A 24,765-nucleotide genomic window follows, 5' to 3' on the forward strand; every position below is an offset into this window, starting at 1 on the left:
AAACATTTTTTGCTATCTATTTTTGCATAAAAGAGATGTGCATTAGGGATATTTTTACCCTAATTTTTGCTATTTGATTTAATTAGAGACAGTCTCAATTTCATGGATTTTACAAGGTTGTGTTGGGTTTTTTATGAGTTGGTTCTCTTGTCATATAGATCATTATTTTGCACTTTTAACATAGTTAAAAATCCCAGCCATTTAGACTAATCAATTTATCATCCATCTTCTCCATTTGCTGGCATCAACTTGCCCTTCACATGAAACATAACTTGATAGTTTTGGTTTTTCCAATTTTTTTCCTCAATTAACCGAACCGAAAATGATCGGTTTAAACTGGTTTTGGTTCTGAATTAAGAAAAAATAAAAATTCGGTTTGGTTGGTTTTTTCAAGTAAAAACCGAACCGAACTGAAAATGCTCACCCCTAGGTAATGTCATGAGAATTTAGTTGCTTTGAGGATTGAATTGATAATTAGAGTTTTTTTATATATAATATTTTTTTCTTAATTATGTGTATATTAACTCATTAAAGAAAAATAGCGGATAAATTATTATAGTTTAATTTAAACAATTGATTTCCAAGGAAAACTTCTTTTGTAAAACTTCTCAAGGTATGGATGGTTAATGAACTAATATGGTATTGTTTATCTCAGGATTTGCTATCATGTTTTTTATGAGAAAATTCAAGAACATCATAATTTTGATTTCACTTTCTTATTGAATATCACGGCAGAAATACCAATGGTGTTGTTTTTGACCAAATATCACCATCACATTTTTTGTTGTTGTTGATAACGACAATCATTATGCCCCCTAACATTTCAAGATGACTCAATCCATACATGAAGGACATTTCAAGTTGCCTCAACCATACATGAAGGAGATGATTATAGATTACTCTCGTGCAATGTTATAGGTAGAATCAATTTTTTAAATAAAAAATATTAGAGATAATTAAGAATTTTATTAATCATGTTAAATTTTGATTAATTTAATATCACAATAAAAAATAAGATAACAAGAAAAAATAAAAATATTACTCTAGAAAAAAGATGGGCTACCATGCGAAATCAATGACACATGAGATATGTCAAGATTACTTGTCTATCATGTGTCCTAGATCATGAGATCAAAGATAATTCAATATAAAAAGAAATAGATGATAAATAAAAATGAAACTGTAAAAAATTAAGAGATAAATATAGATCAAGATATTTAATAGCATAACACATGTTATTTATCCGATTGTGTTTAATGAATTTATTTATTAAAATCAATCTATATTATAAAAATAAATTTAATTTATATGAAATATAAAAAAAAATTAAAGATGAATTATATTAACTTCATGAAAAATTAAAGACATACAATGTAATTGAAAAAAATAATTACCATTTAAAAAAGGCTAAATAAGCTAAAAATAACATAAAAGGGGTATTAATTAAAAAACAAACTTAAAAAATATTTTATAAAAAGACATTAAAAAGGTATCAATTGGAAAAAAAAACAAAGAAAAGTATCAAGAAAGGAAAAGCCCAAGTGCATGGGCCTTGAAGCCCAGGCTAATGCAGACCCATGAGCCTGGGCCTACTATTTTTTTCAAGTCATCTACAATTTTATTCTAAAAAGAGAATTGACAAACGTGACGTTGCTTATTGTGGGAGACGATGTGTTGTCTGTCAGCCCAAAATCCAACAACCATTTTTGTGGTTGGAAATTTGGGTTTGCTAGTTTTTTTTACCAAAAAAACCTTGTTTTTCAACCATTTTAATCGCAAAACACCCTACAAACACCAAGCAACCAACCTATCAACCTAATGAACCAAAAAAAGGTTTAAACCACTAAAAAAAACCAGAAAAAATATTGCATCCTTGACATATATTTAGTTTCTTAGGCTATATCGAGGCTTAAAACAAACACTATAAGACTCCCTTTACCTAGTGAAACTCGTTAACACCAATTTTAACTTTTTTTTTTTTTTATGGTTGGGATCGTCGTTAATAAAGAGATCTCTCTCTCTCTCTCTTCCAAAATTTGATGACTACTCTTTCCACTCCCATGAAAAAATTACCGAACAATAAAGATTCTAGTACCAAGATGTATTTAAAAAAAATAAATTAAAAGGACCAGCCACGTTAGACACAAACCATTCCATATGCCAACAGATAATTAGGCAAGTAATGCTCTCTTCCTTAAAGCATGGATACTTGGGATCCAACTGTTCATTGTCACCTCCATAAATGCTGAGATAATTGTTGTGCTGCTATGAACACACTTGATTTTGAGGCAGAATGTCTTGTGAATATGTTTTCATCTATTTATAATAAATACATTTTTTAATATGATTTTGGTGAACTTTCATGACTGAAATGTAATCAAGTGGCTTTGCTACTGCTAAATATATAACAACATATTGTCCACATGTTTTTTGATTCAACATATTATTGCTCTAATAATTAAGAGCTGGCTAAACATTTGAAAATTGAGTAATGTGAGAGACAAGCAGCTAAAATGGAAAATCCAGTGTTTTTACACTTGGAATCTTCTCACATTTCACCATCCTAGAGTTCATCCATTGTCCTTTATGCACCATAAGTCCCATGCACAAAAGTATTTCCTATAACAAGCCTCTCCTACATGTTTAAATTATAAGGTCAATCATTTTGCATTTTGAAGGAAGTAAATTACTTCTTATAGCTCATGGATGATTTAGTTGTGTGTAATTACTTGATAAATTCAGAGCGCTAATATATGACCCTAAGATTCATCAAGTAGGTAAACACATGAGCCTAAGTGCATTAACGCAAGAGACCACTTGCATGACCAGACCCATAAAATCTTACAGGCTAATTCAAGCAAAATTTTATATAACTGTAGTAAACTATTACTTACTCAGAACTACAATTATCAGATATTTAGTAGGTGTAGTGCAGCTCAAGACAAAAAATAATGTATTAGGTAGAGCAAGTGCACATAAACATTCATAGGCATAAAACATTGAGAGAGAACCCTGTCACTTGCCTGCTCAATTTCATAAAGCTTGGAAAATAAGTCTTCAGGAATAGACCAGTAAAAAAATGTCAATGTTTTCTATGATTCTTGCCTCGTTTATGCTTTTAAGTAGCACACCGTGGCCCATTTGTAGTCCTCATCGAAGAACCATTTGTGCTGGAGATTTGCCTAATTTCTCAGCAATTATTTTAAGAATTGGATTCTTGAGAACCTCAGTTTTGATCTTCTGTGAACCTGCGAAACCTAATAGTGCACACCGCTCAAAAGAGTAGGGGGGAAGGAAACAAAGGAAGACAAATGACCATCACAGTAGTTAATAATTTGACTTTTTCCCCTTTAAAATGAATAGATGTATTTCATTAGAAAAGGAAGATTTATAAGACAACTAAGAGAGATATCAATATTGTAAATCCCGAGAAAAAAAAAATCAAGGCTGGATTAAATTAAAGGAAATAAACTAAACTAAAAAGAAGTGGGGGCAAAATGAATACACTTAAAGAAAATGGGGCCTAAATGTAAATAAGAATAATTATAGAGTATAAGTACTCCTTTTCTCACAAAACAAAAATCTGCAGATAACGTAAAGAAAGAAAAGAGGGAGTTTTTATATTCATTTTTACAAATAAAGAGAGAAACACCAAAATTTCAAAAAAAAAAAAAAGACCATCCAAGATTAAGGGTTATAGGTAGAATAAATACTGATGGGAAAGGAATTAACAAGAAGAGAAAAGGGGAGGGCCACCTGTCATTAGAAAGAAAAGGAGGGATCGAAACTTTGATTCGTACCGGGTAAGGTATTCTAAACCTGCTCTTATAAGTCATTTCAAGTTGATTATGAATTGATGTCTGGATGTTAATTTATAGATTTGAGTTCTTAGACTTGAATTGAGGAAAAAGTATGAGTTGCTAAATTAAAGAACTTCATATGTTGTATGTAAATGGAAAGGTTGACGAATCTAGACAGTTTCGTCTCTTGACTTTCAGAGAGATTTCAAGTAGGAGGATGAAGGAATTATGATCAAGTTCCTTATAGAAATTGTAGTTTTGAATGTTAGCTAACTAATGAAATTGGTCTTGCTCAATTTGGAGTTATAGAACTCCAGCTATAGGTCACCAACCGAAACTGGGTCATTACAGACCCTATAGGGTAGTAGGTCTGGTTTGTTGATGAGAAATTTTGACTGTCTTAGAGGCAGAACTGGGCTCTCCTTCCTTCAGAGAACTTGTAGCCTCATGTTTTAGCTTTCCAACAATACTAATCTCGCTTGAATTGAAGTTCTATAACTCTAGATATAGTTAAAAATCTTAGGAGAGGTCGGAGAGTAACAGTTCAAAAATGAGACAGTAACAATTTGGGATTTAAGCATAAACAATTCAAATATATATATATATATATAAAGGAATGATAACTGCGGTTGGATAAAGAATGACAATTTTAATGGGTGAGATGAGAAAAACGTAAAATATTAAGAAATGACTGAAAGAAAGACTTATTGGTTTGTTGATATGTTTATAATAAAACATATCCTTGAGTGAGGATAATTTATGAGATAAACTTGTGAATTGTAGGAGGGACCACAGGTGTGGTGCAACAACAACAATAATAATAGGGGAGCACGAGTAGAGCTTCTATTGCAGGTAAGTGAATCGCCCTATACTTCCTAATTAATTCCATGATTTATTTATATAACAAATGTGAAATATAAATTATTGAATATAAGTGTATTCAAGGTGAAAAGTTATTGTGTGAATTGCTAAATGATGAAATTATCACTAACAAAGGAAATATGAGAAGTGCGATTTGAGGCATAAACTAGCATACATTTAGTGTATGTTAGGATAATGAGTAAGTGAATCGCCATGATTGAACTACCATACATTTAGTGTATATTAGGATCCCGGGTAAGGGGATCACCATGTATAGACTAGCATACATTTAGTGTATGTTAGGATCCCGGGTAAGGGGATCATCTTGTATTGGCTAGCATACATTTAATGTATGTTAGGATCTCGGATAAGGGGATCACCTTGCATCGACTCATATGGGATGATGATGATGATGCTAGTGAAATTGGTATTGGTAATGTGATAAGTAAAAATAATCATGTTCGATCTCATAAAGTCTGGAATGAAGGTTGAAAGTGGCAAAGGGAACAATTATTAATAGTTGGATAAGGAAGGGATTCTAATAAAAACTAGAAGGGAGAAGCGAATGAACTATGAATGCAGTTTACCTTATTGAAATTATTAGATATTTGTGTTGTTATATTTATTGTAATATTCACCTTTCAATAATATGTATTTTGTTTCAAGATCATCGCATGTACGACAGGAGTAGATCCTAGCTTATGTTCCCTTCTTGTAATCTAGGTTCTAGGGAGTATACCCTTATATTTTATAAACATGAAATTGTTTGTATAACTTAATTTGTATAATTAATGTTTAAACTTGATTGAATGAATTTAACCATGTAGTTCATATAACCATACTTCATGCCTATGTAATTATATTTATTTATTTTTATCCATCTATAATGATATTTTGTTATATAATGCATATCATAAATATTGTGGTTGATAGGTATGAGTATAAGTGTGGAAATTGAAACCTAGGATGATTGGGTCGGGAATTAAGTTATGAGATGCGAGTTATTGGAAATGTAAAAAGATTCCATGGTAATAACTTGGGACCTTCCAGATAGGGGGGGACCCTGTCGAAATTCCGGTAGATTTTAATACGAAGACCATGATATATATATATATATATATATATATATATATATATACAAAAAAAAAATTATTCTGTTTTTTTTTTTCGATTGACATGAGATTGTTGTTTTATCCCGGAATGGGGGATGTTACATTTGGTATCAGAGCCCAGGTTGCTATTCTAGGGACACAAATAATTAGATGATTTTGAAATGTGTTTTCAGGATGGTGAGAACAAGGCAAGGAGCCAAGACTGATCCATCCCCAGTTCGGGGAAGTGACCAGAGTTTTCTTAATGAATGTGATCCAGACTAGGATCCCTTGGCAGACACCTCCTCTCATATACCTGCAGCACCAATGTACTCAGAAGGGGGTGAGTTAGTGAGACTTCAAATTATAGCAACAACGGAGAAGTCTGAATCTGTCCTGCAGCCCCGACACTATTTAGTGTTCAACCCATATCTTGAGTTTTAGAAGCCAAATGACCTCAACTTTTTTTTCCTGGAAAGCTAAGAGAATTTCCTAGAACTTTCATGAGTATAGGTGGCTCCAGTTCTTATGTTAGCAATGACGTTTTATTCAAACAAGAAGATAAGGATTTTCACCAAGTCAAGATGTGGCCACCCACTCAACAATTATTCATCAAATCAATAGTTTCAAATTTTGGCCTATAAAAGGAGGCATTTGCCATGCATTTAGGCATCTTGGTGTTCAGATCAAGATCATGCTCTTGCTTTTTTTCTTTGTATTTTGTAATGTTTAAGTTTTATTTGATGTTATATTAATCTCTTGTTTATGCTCTTCATTTCCTTTCCTTTATTTGTATAATTATGTTCTTATCTTGTTTATTTATGTTTCTTTCTTTCATTATGTTTAGCTAAATCTATTATGTCAAGGTGAAAAGGGTACACTAATGGTGTAAGAATAAGTATAGTATAAACTCAACATGGACTTTAATGCTTGATATTAACATGTTTTATATTTGTTACCTTGTTCACTTTTAATACTTTGCTTGTTAAATTGTTAATCTAGATTTATGTTGTATAACACTTGTTACAACAAATACTTGGCACTTTCATAGCCCATACTGTATGGTATAACCGACACCTGAGCTATGAAAGGAACTTGATTTGTTGTTAATTTAAGTTATAATCATGAATGCCTGACAACATTTACAAGTATTAGCATCATTCGAATAAGATAATTAATGTAATCATGTTAATAATTTATAATCTGATTGGAACCTCCTTCGCGTGTGGTTTCCAAGTTGAGTAATAAGAGTTTATACTATACTTGTTTGAAATACCATTAGTGGATCCTCTAACCTTGACATTTGTTTTTATCATTGTTTAATCCTTACAGTAATCTTCAAGTTCTCATTAATTCCTTCCTCATCTTTTTATTTATTACTACTACTACTACTAATACTAGTATTATTATTATTATTATTTACATTCTTGTTATATTTTATGTACGTTAAGTATGCTTTGTGTTTGATCAAGGATCCTGACATTGTTGGTCTTGCCTTGTTCATTCGCATCAGAAATCTGTTTATATTATATAATATATCTCTTTAATCTTTTTATAAACTCAGTATATAGGCTGGAAACCTGTGACCCGATCTTTTAGATCATTCTCAGGTATAACAACGCCACATACTGTGATACGATCCAGGCAAGGTCAAATTCGAATTTTGATGTAAAATGTGCAACTATCCAGTTTTACGATAATAGTCATAATTCTCAATCCTACCATTGGATTGGGCTGAAATGTTACGTGGAGTCTCCTGACATGTTGTCCTACGTTGGGTTAAAATATCATGTCAATCGGAGATCGGCAAGGCATCCAAACACGGGTCAACAAAGGCTGTACGAGTTTTGTTATTTACTTCCTTTTGACTTGTGGATTTCCTATTTGGCTAGGATTCTTTTCTTAAAAGGATGTGGCAGCTTATTTTGGAAATGTCTTTCATATTCTGTCTATTTGGGTTGGTAGAGCACTATATCTGAAATTTTTTCTTAATTGGACATCATTTACTGTAGGTTCCAGATTTCGACTCAACTCGTCGTAAACAAATCTGTTTTGCGTCAACTTTTAAAATTCAGTGATGCGAACCTCGTGATCACGTGGTCACGCAACCCACAATCAAGATTGAGATTTGATCCCAGAAATCCAAAATAGGTCTGATAGGAGTGTGGCATAATGGAAACCTGCCCCAAGGCATTTCAAAAAATTACCTCACTTGGGTCGTATCACAGGGCTGAACCGTATCAGTGGTGATTTGTCTTTTGAAAGAGTTGGTTCTGTGAGATGGAAAAAACTTCTTTAAAAATTATTGTTGCATTTCATCCAAGCATGAATGAATCCTGACCTATGATTTTGTAGCTATGTTTTAGCTTTATCTTTTAATGAAAAAGAAAAAAAACTTTAATCTAATGATATTCATGCTACAATTTAAGTTATTATAGGTGTTACAAACTTCTTCAAATTCTCTCAAATGCAAGTAAAAGTTGAATAATGTCTTGCTTAAAATTAAAATGAGATGCATTAGGAGGAAAAAGTATGCATGAGGGTGCATTTGTTTATGTGGGATTCATGTGGTCTCTAAGTGTTCTAACACGATTATTCTCATTATTCTCATGATGAAGTGACTAGTTATCTTCTTTGACCATATTTTCTGAAAATGATGAGGATACCCTACAAAGTCTACCACTTAATGTACGTGACCAAACACTCATGCACATGTAGAAAGAGATTAAAAGGAAGAAGAAAAGAACAAAAAACAAAAGGAAACAAAACAAAAGAAACAAAGTTAGATATAAGAAAAGTGAAAGGAGAAAATAAAATACATATTATAATTTATACAAGAATTTACCTCCCTGGCAACGGCGCCAAAAACTTAACACAACCAAAAGATTGATGTCTTCTCCCAAGTGATAACTAACCCGGCAAGACCGGGGTCGAACCATAAGGAGGTTAATTGTATAAATTATAATTAACAATAATACAACAACAACAACAATAACAATAATAGTAATAGAAATAATAATAATAATAATACTAATATTAATGGTAATAATAGCAGCAGCAACAGTAGTAGTAGTAGTAATATTATAATAATAATAATAGTAATAAAGAAGAAGGAGAAGTTGAGAATTTTGAGATGAAAGATCAATGTAAGGATTAAACAATGATAAAAACAAATGTCAAGGTTAGAGGATCCACTAATGGTATTTCAAACAAGTATAGTGTAAAATCTTATTATTCAACTGGAAACCACACACAAAGGAGGTTCCGATCGGATGATTTGTCACTAATAGCTCATTATAAATTGTTAATATGATCATATTAATTATCTTCTTTAAGTAACACCAAACTTTTAAATATTGTCAGGAATTCATGATTCTAACTTATGTTAACAACAAATCAAGTTCCTTTCATAGCACAGGTGTAGGTAAATACCATAATGAGAGTGCCAAGTATTTGTTGTACCAAGTGTAATGATGCGAACCAGCTCAGAAACACCAGTAAGGACCCATTACATGTTCCAAATGGATGACTCGGTACGCAGTCAGAATTGGAAGGTCCACTTTATTTTATTTTGTTAGCTACAGCCCAAGGCTTATTTGGGCTTAATTCATACTTTGTTTTAAGCTAGGATCCAAGGCTTGTTTGGATTAAGTTATGGGCTTTTCATTTTAGGGTTTTGGGCCAGTTTTGAGTGGACCTCATATAAGTCCACATAAAGAGTCCATTATGGTTAACTTTTCAAGAACTATTTAAACTCATGTAGGCCAAAATTTCGGCAGCTTTGATGATTATTATTCTGAATTTTTCAGTTTTAATGTGTGAGAGTGATTCTTGCATTCGTCAGTTCTTGAACGAACTGAATCTGACTTATCGAAGATTAACTGGCTTCGTGGCGTCATTCTACTCATTCCAATAGTGTTGGTGCCTTGGGATAGGTTTCCATTGTGTCGCATTCATATCAGACCTATTTCAGCTTTCCGGGATCAGATCTCAATCTTGATTGTGGGTTGCGTGACCACGTGATCACGAGGTTCGCATCAGTTGGTATCAGAGCTAGGCTCCGAAACAAGGTCATATCATTATGTTATTTTCATTTTTTTAGTGTCCCTTAAGTTTTTCAGTGTTTGCATCCATCTTCTTGTTCTTCGTGTCTGTGTCATCTAAGCAAAAAAAAAAAAGTTTATATTTCATCTTGTTACTGTCTCTAATCATATCAGTTTGTTAAAAAGAAAAAAAAATCAGAAAGAAATAGAGAAAAGAGTGATTAGTTGAAATTTGAAGGATCATTCAATTTTTGCTGCAGAAACACAAATCTTGGTGAACCATAAGCAAACCACCTCGGAATCAATTTAAACTTCATATTCAGTCTATTGGGGGTGGTATCGCATGATATATCAAAGTTGGGCTTATTCTGATATTATTTGCTTGAGGTTTTAATTCGAGTTTCAATTCTGCCGCAAAACACTACTCTTAGTGAACCCTAGGTAAAACACCTTGGAATCTATTGAAACTTCATATTTTGAGTATTTGGTATGCGATTGCACCACATATTAAATTTGGGATTATTTTGATATCGGTTTCTAGAGGTTTTAATTGGAGGTTCAATTCTGCCGCAAACTGTTGGGTACCTAGACATTATAGAACGACCTATAAATTGAGTTTTGGTGTTTTCATAGTATTGTAATACTAAATATTGAATTTGAGGTCATTTCGAGATCGTTTGGTCTGGGTTTCAATTCTGTTACGTAAAATTGCGTAATAGGTTAGATTTGCCTCAAGTTTCAAAACATGATCTTTGCTGTTTAGTTTTGTCCAAATATTTTTGTTTCTGCTATATTTGGATTATCTAGGAGTCAAGTAATTGTTTTCTTAACATTCGCTTCTGTTTTATTTCATGTCTTTGTTTCGTCCACAATTCGTACGAATTTACATTGCTACTTGCAAAATCGTAATCCTAGTTTTGTTTTGCTTTGTTTTCAGTATATTTATTGATTCTTGAGTCTGAAAATTATATTTAGAGTGCGCTGCGAAGGCTATTGACTTTGATTTGTTGATTTCAATTCCTAAAGAACCAAAAGAAAGCAAGTTGTGAGGTAAAAGGCATAGAGAGCTTAATAGAGTGAAAAGCCTTAATTTTTGTTTTGTGTGATACACGAGAGGTGTGTGAGGATATATTTTGTGCTACAAACCAAATTTTACAGATTCAAAGAATGTCTGAGAACAATGAATCAGCGACACAAAACGTTGACGTAGCTTTCCAATTGCGATCCATAGGCCAGCAACTTGAGCTGTTGTCTAGGACGTACAAGGATCTGAAAGATGAGGTGAATTCGATTAAGCAACAGATTTCTGGGGCTGATCGCCGGGGAAATATGGTCCGTATGGCGGCACGAAATGTTAGATCTGATTTTGAAGAGTTTGTTGATGAAAACGTAGATGGGGGTGAAGATGACTATGATTTTGTATCAGCTGGCCAAGGAATCAGGTCTGGACCGAACAGGGCTAGGAGGAATGTGAATTTCCGTGGCATGAGCACTTATGACGATATGGATGGGGACTTGGACACCATTAAACTAAAAATTCCTAGCTTTCAAGGTAAAAACGATCCGGAGGCTTATTTGGAGTGAGAGAAAAAGGTGGATTGGATTTTTGATTGCCATAACTATTCTGAACAAAAAAAAGGTGAAATTGGTGATAATTGAGTTTACGGAGTATGCATTGATTTGGTGGGATCAGATTGTGATCAGTAGGAGGAGGAATGGCGAGCGACCCATTCAGACTTGGGGGGAGATGAAAGTCTTAATAAGGAGACGATTTGTGCCAAACCACTATTATAGAGTGTAACACCCTGTAATTTAGTACATTCATAAAAGAACTTTGAGCCTTAACTTTTAAAAAAATGGGTATTTTTTTTTTCATCCACTGAACTTATCTGAGACTTGCCGAAATTTCAGTGGAAATTTCGGCAGAGTTTCCTTTATACTTGGAGGTCCCAAGTTATCGACAATCATTCTGTACAGTTATACTCATTTCTCAATCATATCATAATCATGTAGAACCTCAACAACACATCATTCATGGTACATGCCTCACATTTCGCATGCTCATTTCTTTCCCATTAACACACATAATTCATAATAATTGCAAGTAAACAAATTAAGATTACAAATACAGAATAATACATTTTTATGTCCCGACACTTGATGTAAAAGGAGTACTATTACATATTAAGTCATCTAGTTCCTTAAAGACAAAATACATTAATGTTCATCTTCTTATTCAATCATACAAAAAGGAGACTAGAGGACCTAAAACGCTACTCCTGGCGTGAATCTGAAGGACCCGCAATTTCATAATGTATATAATAAATATAGCATAAAAGGAAAATCACACAATACATGCACAGGTAATTAAACTTATATTCAACGATATGCAATCATAGTTCCTTGGAATTCTCATTTATCCTTCCATTATTACATCTCTATCCATCCTTCCTAGAATCATTCAACATTTTCATTTTGTCTTGTTTCACCTCATGAACGCATTTAATTCATTATAATATCTACCATGTGATTTCTCTCCCTCTTACTCTATCTCTTTATATTAATTTCAATCCCAACATCTATTATACCCATTATGGCTTTTCCATATAAGTTGTCAAACTCATCATGATTTCGGTCCAATTTTAGTTTATAAATATATTCAACTTACATATTTCTTGTGCCCATTTCGACACATTCCAATGTTTCTTTAGATTTTCAGTAAAATCTCTCATTATCATGGAACCTGCCATCATTTTCACAATATTCACATCCAATCCATCTTCAAATAATGTGAATACCATACATACATCATTCTGTTTAATTCATCAACCTAATCTCATTTGACCACTATAGTTAAGGCCAAATTTCACTATCTATCACTATTATTAGCATCTTGTTACACTATTATAATTATCACCAAATTCTTATCATGCCAGCAACAACAAGAAACCTTAATACAACATATTTACATTATTAGTCATAATTTCTTTGACATCCTCCATGTGCGCAGGACATGATTCTCAAATTATATCAATTACAATTCATTAATTAATTCAAAATACATCACACACACACACACAGCATTGCATTCCTTAAGTGTATAGCACCTACCATGGTTAATGAACTTCTATTCTCACGTCCCAAGAGATACGATATTTGCCTCCATCCTTCACAAGAATAAGATCTTCATCAGATCCTCTTTCTTCTTCTTCAATAATCCATAACATAAACACAAATTACCATTTTTGTTTAACAATTAGGTATCATCCAACATTCCATTTATAATCTGACAAGTCAGTCATCCTGACAATATTAACACCACACAAGTAAGTTTAACTCAAGTTGTATATTCTAGTCATTAGAAAACAAAACTAATGCCACTAGCCCATCACCGGGTAACTAGTTCCTCTGCCCATCTTATTCCATAATTTCCAATCAATATCCGCCTCTTCAAGGCCGAATGAATAATCCTATCAAGATGTCAATCCCCATTTCATTAATATTTTTAATTATTCCTTGTAGGAAAATATCATTATAATACCTCTCCCCTAAAACTTGGAAGGGAATGTTGACACTAATAAATTTTCATTAGTGTTATTAGTCTCCCCTATCAAGATCGACTAATCAAGTCTATTGTAAACGTCAAAATTAATACCATTGATTGATGTTATCGACTATTTCTAACATGAAATAGCCAATCAGATTTTTCTTTCCATAATATCTTGGAATATTTCCGAAATGTTGATGCCAAGATTCTTGACATCATTAGCTTTCACTTCAGGAATAGCTAGTCAAGTTTCATGTGATTGCCGATATCAACAACACTGGTCGATATCATTAACTATTCTCACCCGAATAGTTAATCGAATTCAGTATCCCTTATTTTCAGGGATGATTATGCCAATGTTAGTAAACCTTACTAACATCATTAGCCTCCGCATTCAGGACCGGCTAATCAAGTTTCGTGTGATTGCCGATATTGACAGCACCGGTCAATATCATTAACTATTCTCACCCGAATAGTTAATCAAGTTCAGTATCCCTCATTTTCAGGGATGATTATGCCGATGTTAGTAAACCTTACTAACATCATTAGCCTCCGCATTCGGGACCAGTTAATCAAGTTTCGTGTGATTGCCGATATTGACAGCACCGGTCAATATCATTAACTATTCTCACCCAAATAGTTAATCAAGTTCAGTATCCCTCGTTTTCAGGGATCATTATGCCGATGTTAGTAAACCTTACTAACATCATTAGCCTCCGCATTCGGGACCGGCTAATCAAGTTCGAGTAATGATCATCAACGAAGTCTACTAGTGTAATTCATATTCTTAACCCAATCAAGTACTCAAATCCATTTTTAATTTCTTGTTTATTTCACTTTATCCTCTCTCTTTGTGGTTTCACCCATAGACGCAAAGACCAAGAATTTAATAAATTAGTAAATTAACGCTACGTAAAAAGTGTAGGCATAGAACACCTACCAGCTGCAGAAGCTCAACTTGCTCTTCCTTGTTGTTGTTGTGCCCCTCTTGCGGTCCCTCCTTAAGCTCCTACTATATGAGCTCCTAAGAAGTCAAGTGAATGCTTCTCCTACATTTTTAATATAACATCCTGAATCATTATTGAATCTTCCCGATTTATTCATAACATTCATAAATTCACAAAATCAAATACTTCCGTAAACAATTTCCATGAATGTATTTATTTTCTTGTCATTTAAATTCATTTACATTAGAATTTATTTACACTAACATTAAACGCCCATTTAATTCAATTCTTCATCAATGATCTTCAATTTCCAAAGGGCATGACTTTTCGTCACCGATTTTCTTTTGTCCCAAGACATTTAATCTATCACCAAACTATGTAATTTAACTTAAATTTCATCAATGACTACACATGCCATATTTTTCCAAAAGCACACTCAAAATGATTCCTTATATCATAATTCAACTTACAACATGATTTCCCATTCTAACACAACCAAAGTATTAGTCAATCACTATTCTTTATAGAATTTAACTATGCCATCACTTATCAACACATCAAACATGACTCAAACATAACACAAACACAACCATCATCATTAAACCCATTGTCATTATCCTTAGTCCCAAAACATACTTTTTATGCTAAACCTCATATTTTCATTCAATATTTCTCAAACCAAACTTAAAACATCATTCTGTAAATTTAGAATTCAATAAATCCAAATGGTGGAATTATACATCATCATCATTAGAATAACATATCCAAAATTAACATACATCCAACGGTTAAAACTCCTGATATCAGAACAATACCGGACTGACCTGAAATTTGGAGACCTGCTGTTCGGGAAGCACAATTTCTGGCAGGAGTGTTCTTTTCCGATCTAAACCGTTCATAATTTATATAACATCGGGATGAACAACATATCCAAAATCGAGATCAATCCAACAGTGAAAACAATGATATAACGGCTGACGAACAAGGCTGTCTTGAAGGGTGATTTTCTAGAAATGTTGCTCCGGTGACAGCCCTCAAACCAAATCTGACATTTACAATCCCTCTGGTCAGAATGCAGGTGACATTGAGTATAATAACATATCCAAAAAGCAATCTAATCCAACGGTGGAAAGTCAAACTATGGCTGCCGAAGTGCCTGCCCTGTTGCAATCCCAAAACCCATAGTTTCAAATCAATTTATTCCTTTTATTTATCAGCAAATCAAGCCATTATCATGCAATTAATCTCGAAATTCACATGAACAATTACTCCCCTAAAATATTTACATGAACCCTAGAATTTTAAACTTGGAGGTTTTCTTCTCCTCATGCAAGAACAAGAGAGAAAAACGAAATTACTAAAGGGTATGTTGCTTACCTTTGCTACTTTAACTTATTTCAATGACTTCTTGCAAAAATTTACAAAAATCATGTCCTCCTCTTCCAATTTCCAGCTTCTTCTCTTTGTTTCTCTCAAGCTCTATAACTCTCTAAGTTGTCATTTAATTTGTTTTCTTGGATATAATCCTCCTAAGAACACTCCTTTTTTATTTAGCTTGAAGAAATGAAGAGAAAATGAAGAAAATGGGACAAAACAAATGGTCTCCCTCCTATTTTTTCCATTTGCAGGCATGCTCTATTTTTAAAGAGAGGAGAGGAGAGTATTTGTTTTGATAAAATTACAAAAATACCCTTATTAATGCCCCTTGTATCATCTTCTTCAATTTACCTGATTTTCAGTGCTCTCGTAAATCCTTTCCAAACTCCGATTGACACGAAAATTGAACCTAATATAAAACAATATGTCTAGAGATTCTTTATAAAATTTCAGCCCGATCCAACGGTCGGATTGAGATCTATCATCGATACCGTAAACTAGACAATTGGTGTCTTTTACGCTAAAATCTGAATTTCATGCATTAATTTATTTACTTAGATCCTCATGACATTTCCCCTTAATTTATACTCAATAAATTCAATATTACCATATTTATCATTAATTTGTCAAAATACATGTTTTGACTGGGGTTTACATATCTTTCTGGGTTTTTGCTTTTATTCTTTTATCCATTGAAACTCATCATTGGTTTCGCCAACATTACAAGTTTTAAACTAAAAATCATGAATCTCTTTTCGACTTCAACAATACCTATAAATTTGTTTATGGAGATCATTCTCTCTCTCACATGACATATTTATTGTCATTCCTACTATTTATTCATTTCTTTCATACCAAATATCCATTACTTATCGAAACATCATTACTTCGATCCTATGTGTTGTTTTTTTTCTTTCTTTCTTTCTTTCTTTTTATTATTATTATTTATTTTTATTTACGGGGGTTTACATAGAGACTTATATCTGAAGCTCCAAGGTCTGAATCAAGGTTATAAGACAATAGATGAATATCACAAAGAGATGGAGATAGCAATGATTCAGGCTAATGTTGTTGAGGATAGATAAGCCATCATGGCTAGATTTCTTAATGGGTTGAATCGGGACATTGCTAATGTGGTTGAGCTACAGCACTATGTGGAGCTAGAGGACATGGTTCACATGGCGACGAAGGTGGAGAGACAACTTAGGAGGGGGCATGCTCGGCCAGCGTTTAATTCGGGTTCGTCATCATCTTGGAAGCCGAATCTAAAGAGAGAGGGCACTGTCCGCCCAAGATCCTTTGGTCCTTCTAGAACTGAACCACCAAAGGCTAAAGTTGATGTCCCTACTGATGCCAAAGGTAAATCTGAAACTCAACCTAAACGTACTCGTGATGTTAAATGTTTCAGGTGTCAGGGACATGGACATTATGCTTCAGAGTGTCCAAACAAGAGAATCATGATGATTAGAGATAATGGTGATGTGGAATCTGAAAGTGACAGTTCTGATTGTGAAGGCATGCCACCATTGGAGGATAGTGATGGGGATGAGTTAGCATTACCGGTTGAGGAGTCCTTGGTTATAAGGCGAACACTTCAGGTTCAGGTCAAAGAAGATGATACTAATGAACAAAGGGAGAACATCTTCCATACGCGTTGCTACGTACAAAGAAAGGTGTGTGGTTTAGTTATAGATAGTGGAAGTTGTGTTAATGTTTGCAATGTCACCCTTGTTAGTAAACTGAATTTGTGTACTGCTAAGCATGCTAAACCATATAGATTGCAATGGCTGAATGATAGTGGTGAAGTGAAAGTGACTAAACAGGTTGTGGTTCCATTTTCGATTGGGAAATATGTTGATGAAGTTCTGTGCGACGTGGTACCAATGCAAGCAAGTCACATCTTGTTGGGGAGACCATGGCAATATGATAGGAAGGCAATTCATGATGGGGTTAAAAATAGGTATACCATTGTAAAAGATGGTAAAACCATCACTCTTGTACCTCTTACACCCAAACAGGTGTATGATGATCAAATAAAGCTAAAAAGTGAGCATGAGGCGATGGGGAGAGAAAATCAAGGTGAGGAACAAGGGGAGAGAAGACCGTCAAATTCGGCTAGAACCCAAACCACTACAACCCATTCGCCCACCCATCCAAACACAAGCAAATATTTGGCCAACACTCCAAACAAATCAAACCATTCGACCACAACTCAAAAACACCCAAATCTAGCCGAGAGTGGAGGTAAGACAAGAGGAGTGAAGAAAGTGAGCAAGTGTGATGAGAATTGTGTGGAAAAACTAAAAAACAACCCAATTTTTATGCTAGAGAGGGTGAGGTCAGATTTTTTCACTAACAAGCCAGTGATCTTACTTGTGTACAAAGAGGCTTACTTTAATACTAATGATCTTGATCATATTGTGCCTAGTGTTGCTATTTCTTTGTTGCAGGGATTTGATGATGTGTTCCTCGACGATACTCCTAGCGGATTACCACCATTGAGGGGGATAGAGCATCAGATTGATTTCGTACCCGGAGCTTCAATTCCTAACCGACCAGCTTATTGAAGCAATCCCGAGGAGACGAAGGAGCTTCAAAGGCAAGTTGATGAGCTGATGGAAAAGGGCTACATTCGTGAGAGTATGAGCCCGTGTGCTGTACCCGTGCTACTTGTGCCAAAGAAGGATGGAACATGGAGGATGTGTGTTGATTGTCGGGCCATCAACAACATAACGGTAAAATATAGACATCCCATTCCTAGGCTTGATGACATGTTAGATGAGTGACATGGATCCTGTATTTTCTCTAAAATTGACTTGAAAAGTGGGTACCATCAAATTAGGATGAAAGAAGGTGATGAGTGGAAAATAGCATTTAAAACTAAACATGGTTTGTATGAATGGTTAGTAATGCCGTTTGGACTTACAAATGCACCTAGTACATTTATGCGCTTAATGAATCATGTTTTGTGTGCATTTATAGGTAAGTTTGTGGTTGTGTATTTTGATGACATTTTGATATATAGCAAGAACTTAACTGAGCATCTTGATCATTTGCGAATGTACTTAGTGTGTTGCGTAGTGAGAAATTGTATGCTAATTTTACAAAGTGTGCCTTTTGCATGGAAAAAATTGTGTTTCTTGGCTATGTTGTAACTGCACAGGGTATCGAGATGGATGAGGAGAAAGTTAAGGCCATCCGGGATTGGCCTACACCCAAATCGGTAAGTGAGGTAAGGAGTTTTCATGGGTTAGCTAGTTTTTACAAGCGTTTTGTGAAAGATTTCAGTACAATAGTTGCCCCTTTAAATGAAGTTGTTAAAAAATCTGTTGGGTTTAAATGGGGAGAGGAACAAGAATTGGCATTTGTTCTTTTGAAAGAGAAATTATGTTCTGCACCTGTTTTGGGTTTACCTAACTTTACAAAAGCATTTGAAATAGAATGTGATGCGTCTGGAATTGGAATAGGTGCTGTTTTGATGCAGGATCGGAGACCTATTGCGTATTTCAGTGAGAAGTTAAGTGGAGCGACCTTGAACTGTCCAACTTACGATAAAGAACTCTATGCATTGGTAAGAGCACTTAAGACATGGCAGTATTACTTGTGGCCAAAAGAGTTCGTAATCCATTCGGATCATGAGTCCTTGAAACATCCGAAAGGACAAGGTAAGTTGAATAGGAGGCATGCAAAATGGGTTGAATTCATTGAAACTTTCCCTTACGTAATCAAGTATAAGTAAGGGAAAGAGAACATCGTAGCTAATGCACTCTCGCGCAGGTATGTTCTTTTACACACCATGAATACTAGATTGTTAGGTTTTGAATATGTGAAGGAATTGTATGATAATGACTCTGACTTTGCTAAGATTTATAATGCATGTGGACATTCGGCTTTCGGTAAGTTTTATTTGATGGATGGTTATTTGTTCAAAGAGAATAGATTGTGTGTTCCTGCTAGTTCTTTGCGTGAATTTCTTGTTCGTGAAGCACATGGGGGTGGTTTAATGGGTCACTTTGGGGTGGCGAAAACTTTGGATGTATTGCATGAGCATTTCTATTGGCCAAAGATGAAAGAGATGTGCAACGAATTTGTGAACAGTGCATTGCTTGTAGAAAGGCAAAATCTAGAGTACAACCGCATGGATTATATACGCCACTACCTGTGCCTACTGAACCTTGGGTAGATATCTCTATGGACTTTGTTTTAGGTTTACCTAGGTCAAAGAAAGGTAGAGACTCTATCTTTGTTGTGGTTGATAGGTTTTCTAAAATGGCGCATTTCATTGCATGCCATAAAACAGATGATGCATCTCATATCGCAAACTTGTTCTTTAGATAGATTGTATGTTTGCATGGCATTCCTAAGAGTATAGTGTCAGATCGTGATGTTAAGTTCCTTAGTTACTTGACCTTATGGGGAAAGTTGGGAACTAAACTCTTATTTTTGACAACATGCCATCCTTAAACAGATGGACAAACTAAGGTAGTGAATAGAACATTATCCCAACTTTTACGTTCTGTAATTCAAAAGAATTTGAAAAGTTGGGAAGAATGTTTGTCTTTTGTTGAGTTTGCTTATAATAGAACTGTGCATTCAACTACTACTTTTCCTCCTTTTGAAATTGTTTATGGTTTTAATCCACTAACTCCTATGGACTTAATTCCTTTACCTTTTGAAGAAAGGGTAAGTTTAGATGGTGAAAAGAAGGCAAAGATGGTTAGAGAACTCCATGAGGGAGTTCGACTACAAATAGAGAAAAAGAACAGACTTTACGCTTCTAAAGCAAATAAGGGACGTAAACTGGTTGTTTTCCAACCCGGTGATTGGGTATGGGTGCACATGCGTAATCCTAACCAAAGGAAATCAAAATTACAGCCTCGTGGTGATGGTCCTTTTCAGGTTTTAGAGAGAATCAATGACAACGCATACAAAATCGACCTTCCAGGTGAGTATAGTGTTAGTGCTACCTTTAATGTTGCTGATCTTACTTTGTTTGACACAGATTTTGATTCGAGGTCGAATCCTTTCTAGGAGAGAGGGGATGATGCGGACCAGCCCAGAAACACCAGCAAGGACCCATTACATGTTCCAAATGGACCAATGACTCGGTCCAAGACAAAGACATTGAAAGACGCATTGAATGCATTGGTTTTGAAGGTTTCCACCAAGTCAGAATTGGAAGGTCCATTGGAGTATCAAGAGGAGATCCTAGTACATCTTATCCATGTGGAAGAGGGGTCCAATACAACCTTATTTGGGCCATGAGATAAAGGCTTTATTTTATTTTGTTAGCTACAGCCCAAGGCATGTTTGGGCTTAATTCATACTTTGTTTTAAGCTAGGATCCAAGGCTTGTTTGGATTAAGTTATGGGCTTTTCATTTTAGGGTTTTGGGCCAGTTTTGAGTGGACCTCATATAAGTCCACATAAAGGGTCCATTAGGGTTAACTTTTCAAGAACTATTTAAACTCATGTAGGCCAAAATTTCGACAACTTTGATGATTATTATTCTGAATTTTTCAGTTTTAACGTGTGAGAGTGATTCTTGCATTCTTCAGTTCTTGAACAAACTGAATCTGACTTATCAAAGATTAACTGGTTTCGTGGCGTCATTCTACTCATCCCAATAGTGTTGGTGCCTTGGGGCAGGTTTCCATTGTGTCGCACTCATATCAGACCTATTTCAGCTTTCCGGGATCAGATCTCAATCTTGATTGTGGGTTGCGTGACCACGTGATCCCGAGGTTCGCATCAGTTATACAACACAAATCTAGATTAACCATTTAACAAGCAAGGTATTAAGAATTAGTAAGATAAAAAGATAAGACATGTTAATATTAAACATTAAGGTCCATGTTGAGTGGGCATGCAAATAGAAAACAATAAAAAAGTTTATATCTCATATAAAAATAAAATAAAATTGGGTACTAAATATATACTTTTCTCCTGCCAAACTAATACATTTAGTTATTATTGTTTTAAATAAATTTAAAGGATTCAACTCAATCCTACAAAAAATTTAAAGAAATATAAAGGACTAATTTCTATATATATATGAAATAGAATATTCTAAATTAAACAGGTGAATTTTATGAATGAAATAAAGAGTCCCATATTTTTTCCCAAAAATGAAAAAGGAAACCCTATATGGAACTAATTAGTCTAATTTTTTTTATATATAAAAAGGTAAGTTGTATAAAAAGAAAAAAAATTATACAAAACACGAGAAGCATGCACCAAGAAGTATATAGTTTTTGTTACTTGGATCAAAGACCTTAAGGTAACATAAAAACAAATCAAAAGCTAAAGAAGAAGCTAAAAAAATAGAAAAACAAAAGTCTAAAAAACTCAGGAATCGGTTGACTGGTTCTGCAGGCAAACACTAACTAGCAGTTGGAGTAGAAAAATAGTCATCTTGGGAGCCTCCAAATGGCCTTGAGTTGAGTTGGAACCTAAATTCCAGGATACAAGTCTACAAATCAGGATCTAACTAAATCAAAAATCTATGATGAAGACCATATAAAATGATATATGAAAATCTGACTCTAGATTTGTTTTTCTTAGTGAGTCTAGAAAATATGAGAATATACTTTATTGTTCCTCTCATACCAGATTAAGTAGCAGACTATGGTGAGAGGACTAATTGAGTTAGAATATGTGCGAACTTCTTTCTTTTTTGGAGGTGTAAGGATGCTTACTTAAGTAGAGGTTTCCATGTCATGGATGGCCATAAAATGAGATTCACGCCCAAGATATGTCCCTAAATCAAGGTTGAGAAAGGGTCCTCAAAGAATAGATGGTCATGAATCTCTACATTGAAATCACAAAAGATACACACCGAGAAGGGAATGATGTGAAGCACATGCAACTTGTCCATAATATAAAGCCAACCAATAGGTTACGGCTCGAGAACTAGAGTAAATGGTGCATAATGTCCTCAGGGCTGGTATCCCTCAGTGTTTTCTAAGCCAAGTCAATCGTGAATTTTTCTAAAGAGTGACCTTTCCAGATATAATGAGTTAGAGAGTTGATCCAGGGATAGATGTGAATGGAGTCCCATATTGGCTAGAAGGTGGTTACCAAGAGGAAAGGCCTAAGAACCCTTAAAAATATTTGACATCTTTGTATCTTAGATAATCCCGGAAGAGTATAGCACCTTGAAAAGCAATAGGTCACATAATTGTTGCCCATCTAACAACTAGTAGTCTAATCACATAGAGGTAATAGCCCCATCATCAATACAGTAAACAAACATCTCTTTACATTGATCTCTACTGGAAAAAAAAAATCTTCCTCTAGGCCCAAGAAGATATTGAAAGAGGTCTAACGTGCTAGAAAGAACAACCCTCGAGCAAAATATTATGCACTCAATTTGACCAAACTAATAACATGTCTAAAAGTAGTCTCCAAACATGCTTGAGAATAGCTACCTTAGCCACTAATAACTAATGATTATTATTCTGAATTTTTCAGTTTTAACGTGTGAGAGTGATTCTTGCATTCTTCAGTTCTTGAACGAACTGAATCTGACTTATCGAAGATTAACTGGCTTCGTGGCGTCATTCTACTCATTCCAATAGTGTTGGTGCCTTGGGGCAGGTTTCCATTGTATCGCACTCATATCAGACCTATTTCGGCTTTCCGGGATCATATCTCAATCTTGATTGTGGGTTGCGTGACCACGTGATCACGAGGTTCGCATCAAGGTCTAATGTCAAACTTTAGCGGTAATTCGATCCACGAGGCCCTTACAATTAACAGCCTTTAGTCTGGACGAGATAAGAGGCACTCCCAAATATTTCATAGGAAGCTCCCCCTCTCTAAACCCAAGAATACTGATAATCTGTTCCCTCTCACCACCTAACGGACCGCTCAAGAAGATGTCACTTTTGTTTGGATTTGGATATAGACCTGATAGAACTTGAAACTCTGTGAGTACATTTTTGATCATACGAATTGAATGTACATCCCCTTTGCTGAATATCATCAAGTCGTCGGCAAAGCAAAGATGAGAAATTCTGTCCTTCTTGCATCTCCAGTGGAACTTGAAGTTTTGGTTGGCACTCATATTGCAGAACAGCCCTGACAGGATTTCCATGCATAGGACAAACAAATATGGAGATAATGGATCACCTTGTCTCAGCCCTCTCCCCCCTTGGAAGTAAACTGCAAGTTCACCATTGACGTTGATTGAGAATTGACATGATGTAACACAAACCATGATCCAATCAATGACTGTTCTAGGGAATCCCATTTTTATTAACGTAGCATCAACGAAATCCCACCGAACCGAGTCATAAGCCTTCATCAGGTCTACTTTCATAGCACAACGAGCAGGACCCGTAGTTGTATGATAACCTTTCATTAGTTCCTGAGACAAAAGAATATTGTCGCTGATTCTCCGTCCAGAGATAAAAGTTGTTTGATACGGACCTACTAAGGATGGTAAAACAACTTTCATTCTCCCAGCTAGAATCTTCACAATGCAATTGTATACTGTATTGCAGCAAGATATAGGACAAAAATCTGTCAACCTCGTAGGATTAGCAACTTTAGGGATAAGGGAAATGGATGTAGCATTCATTTCTTTAAGCATTCTACGAGTCTGGAAGAAGGAGCTACCAACATTGATTACATCTTCCCCCACTATGTGCCACATTCTTTTGAAGAAACCTGCGTTGAAGCCATCCGGACCAGGAGCTTTGTTGTTTTTCAAACTAAACATAGCATGCTTAATCTCCTCTCTTGTTACATCTTGTGCTAGTACATGCTGTTGAGTTGACGACAGTTTGTAATTAATTGCCGATTGCATCACTTCCTCATTTAGGACCCTAGGCATTTGTTTCACTCCCAATACACGCTGGAAGTATGCAATTACTTCTGATTTGACTGCCTCATGTCCTTCAGCGACTTCTCCATCCTCCCTTGTAACCGAGAGAAGCTTATTTCTATTCTGTCTACCATTTACTGATTTGTGAAAGTAGCTAGTATTCTAATCCCTCAAGCTAAGCCATTGTATCCTTGCCTTTTGTTTGAAAAAACTCTCTTCCGCCCTAACAATAGAAGCATAGTTACGAACAACATCTCTTTCTCGCATAC

At 34.8% G+C, this 24,765-nt stretch overlaps 1 long non-coding RNA gene and 2 pseudogenes across 3 annotated transcripts; 2 read left to right on the forward strand and 1 right to left on the reverse strand.

Annotated features, from left to right (window-relative positions):
* Positions 1-5,979, forward strand: part of LOC140955050 (uncharacterized) — a 55,831-nt pseudogene extending 49,852 nt beyond the window's left edge.
* A 5,319-nt stretch (positions 5,980-11,298) lies between these two features.
* LOC140955051 (uncharacterized) lies at positions 11,299-19,405 on the forward strand (annotated as a pseudogene).
* LOC118040702 (uncharacterized) lies at positions 12,905-15,910 on the reverse strand. Of its 3 annotated transcripts, none has more exons than XR_004686175.2 (4): positions 15,667-15,910; positions 15,114-15,450; positions 14,283-14,391; positions 12,905-12,962 (listed from the first exon to the last, which is right to left on the reverse strand). It is a non-coding gene; the product is annotated as an uncharacterized lncRNA (long non-coding RNA). The 3 variants fall into 3 exon arrangements; XR_004686174.2 differs by having other exon boundaries at positions 12,905-13,003; XR_004686176.2 differs by lacking the exon at positions 12,905-12,962 and adding an exon at positions 13,007-13,098.
* Positions 19,406-24,765: the final 5,360 nt, after the last annotated feature.

This window comes from Populus alba, chromosome 19, assembly GCF_005239225.2.
Source record: "Populus alba chromosome 19, ASM523922v2, whole genome shotgun sequence".
Lineage (NCBI taxonomy): Eukaryota > Viridiplantae > Streptophyta > Magnoliopsida > Malpighiales > Salicaceae > Populus > Populus alba.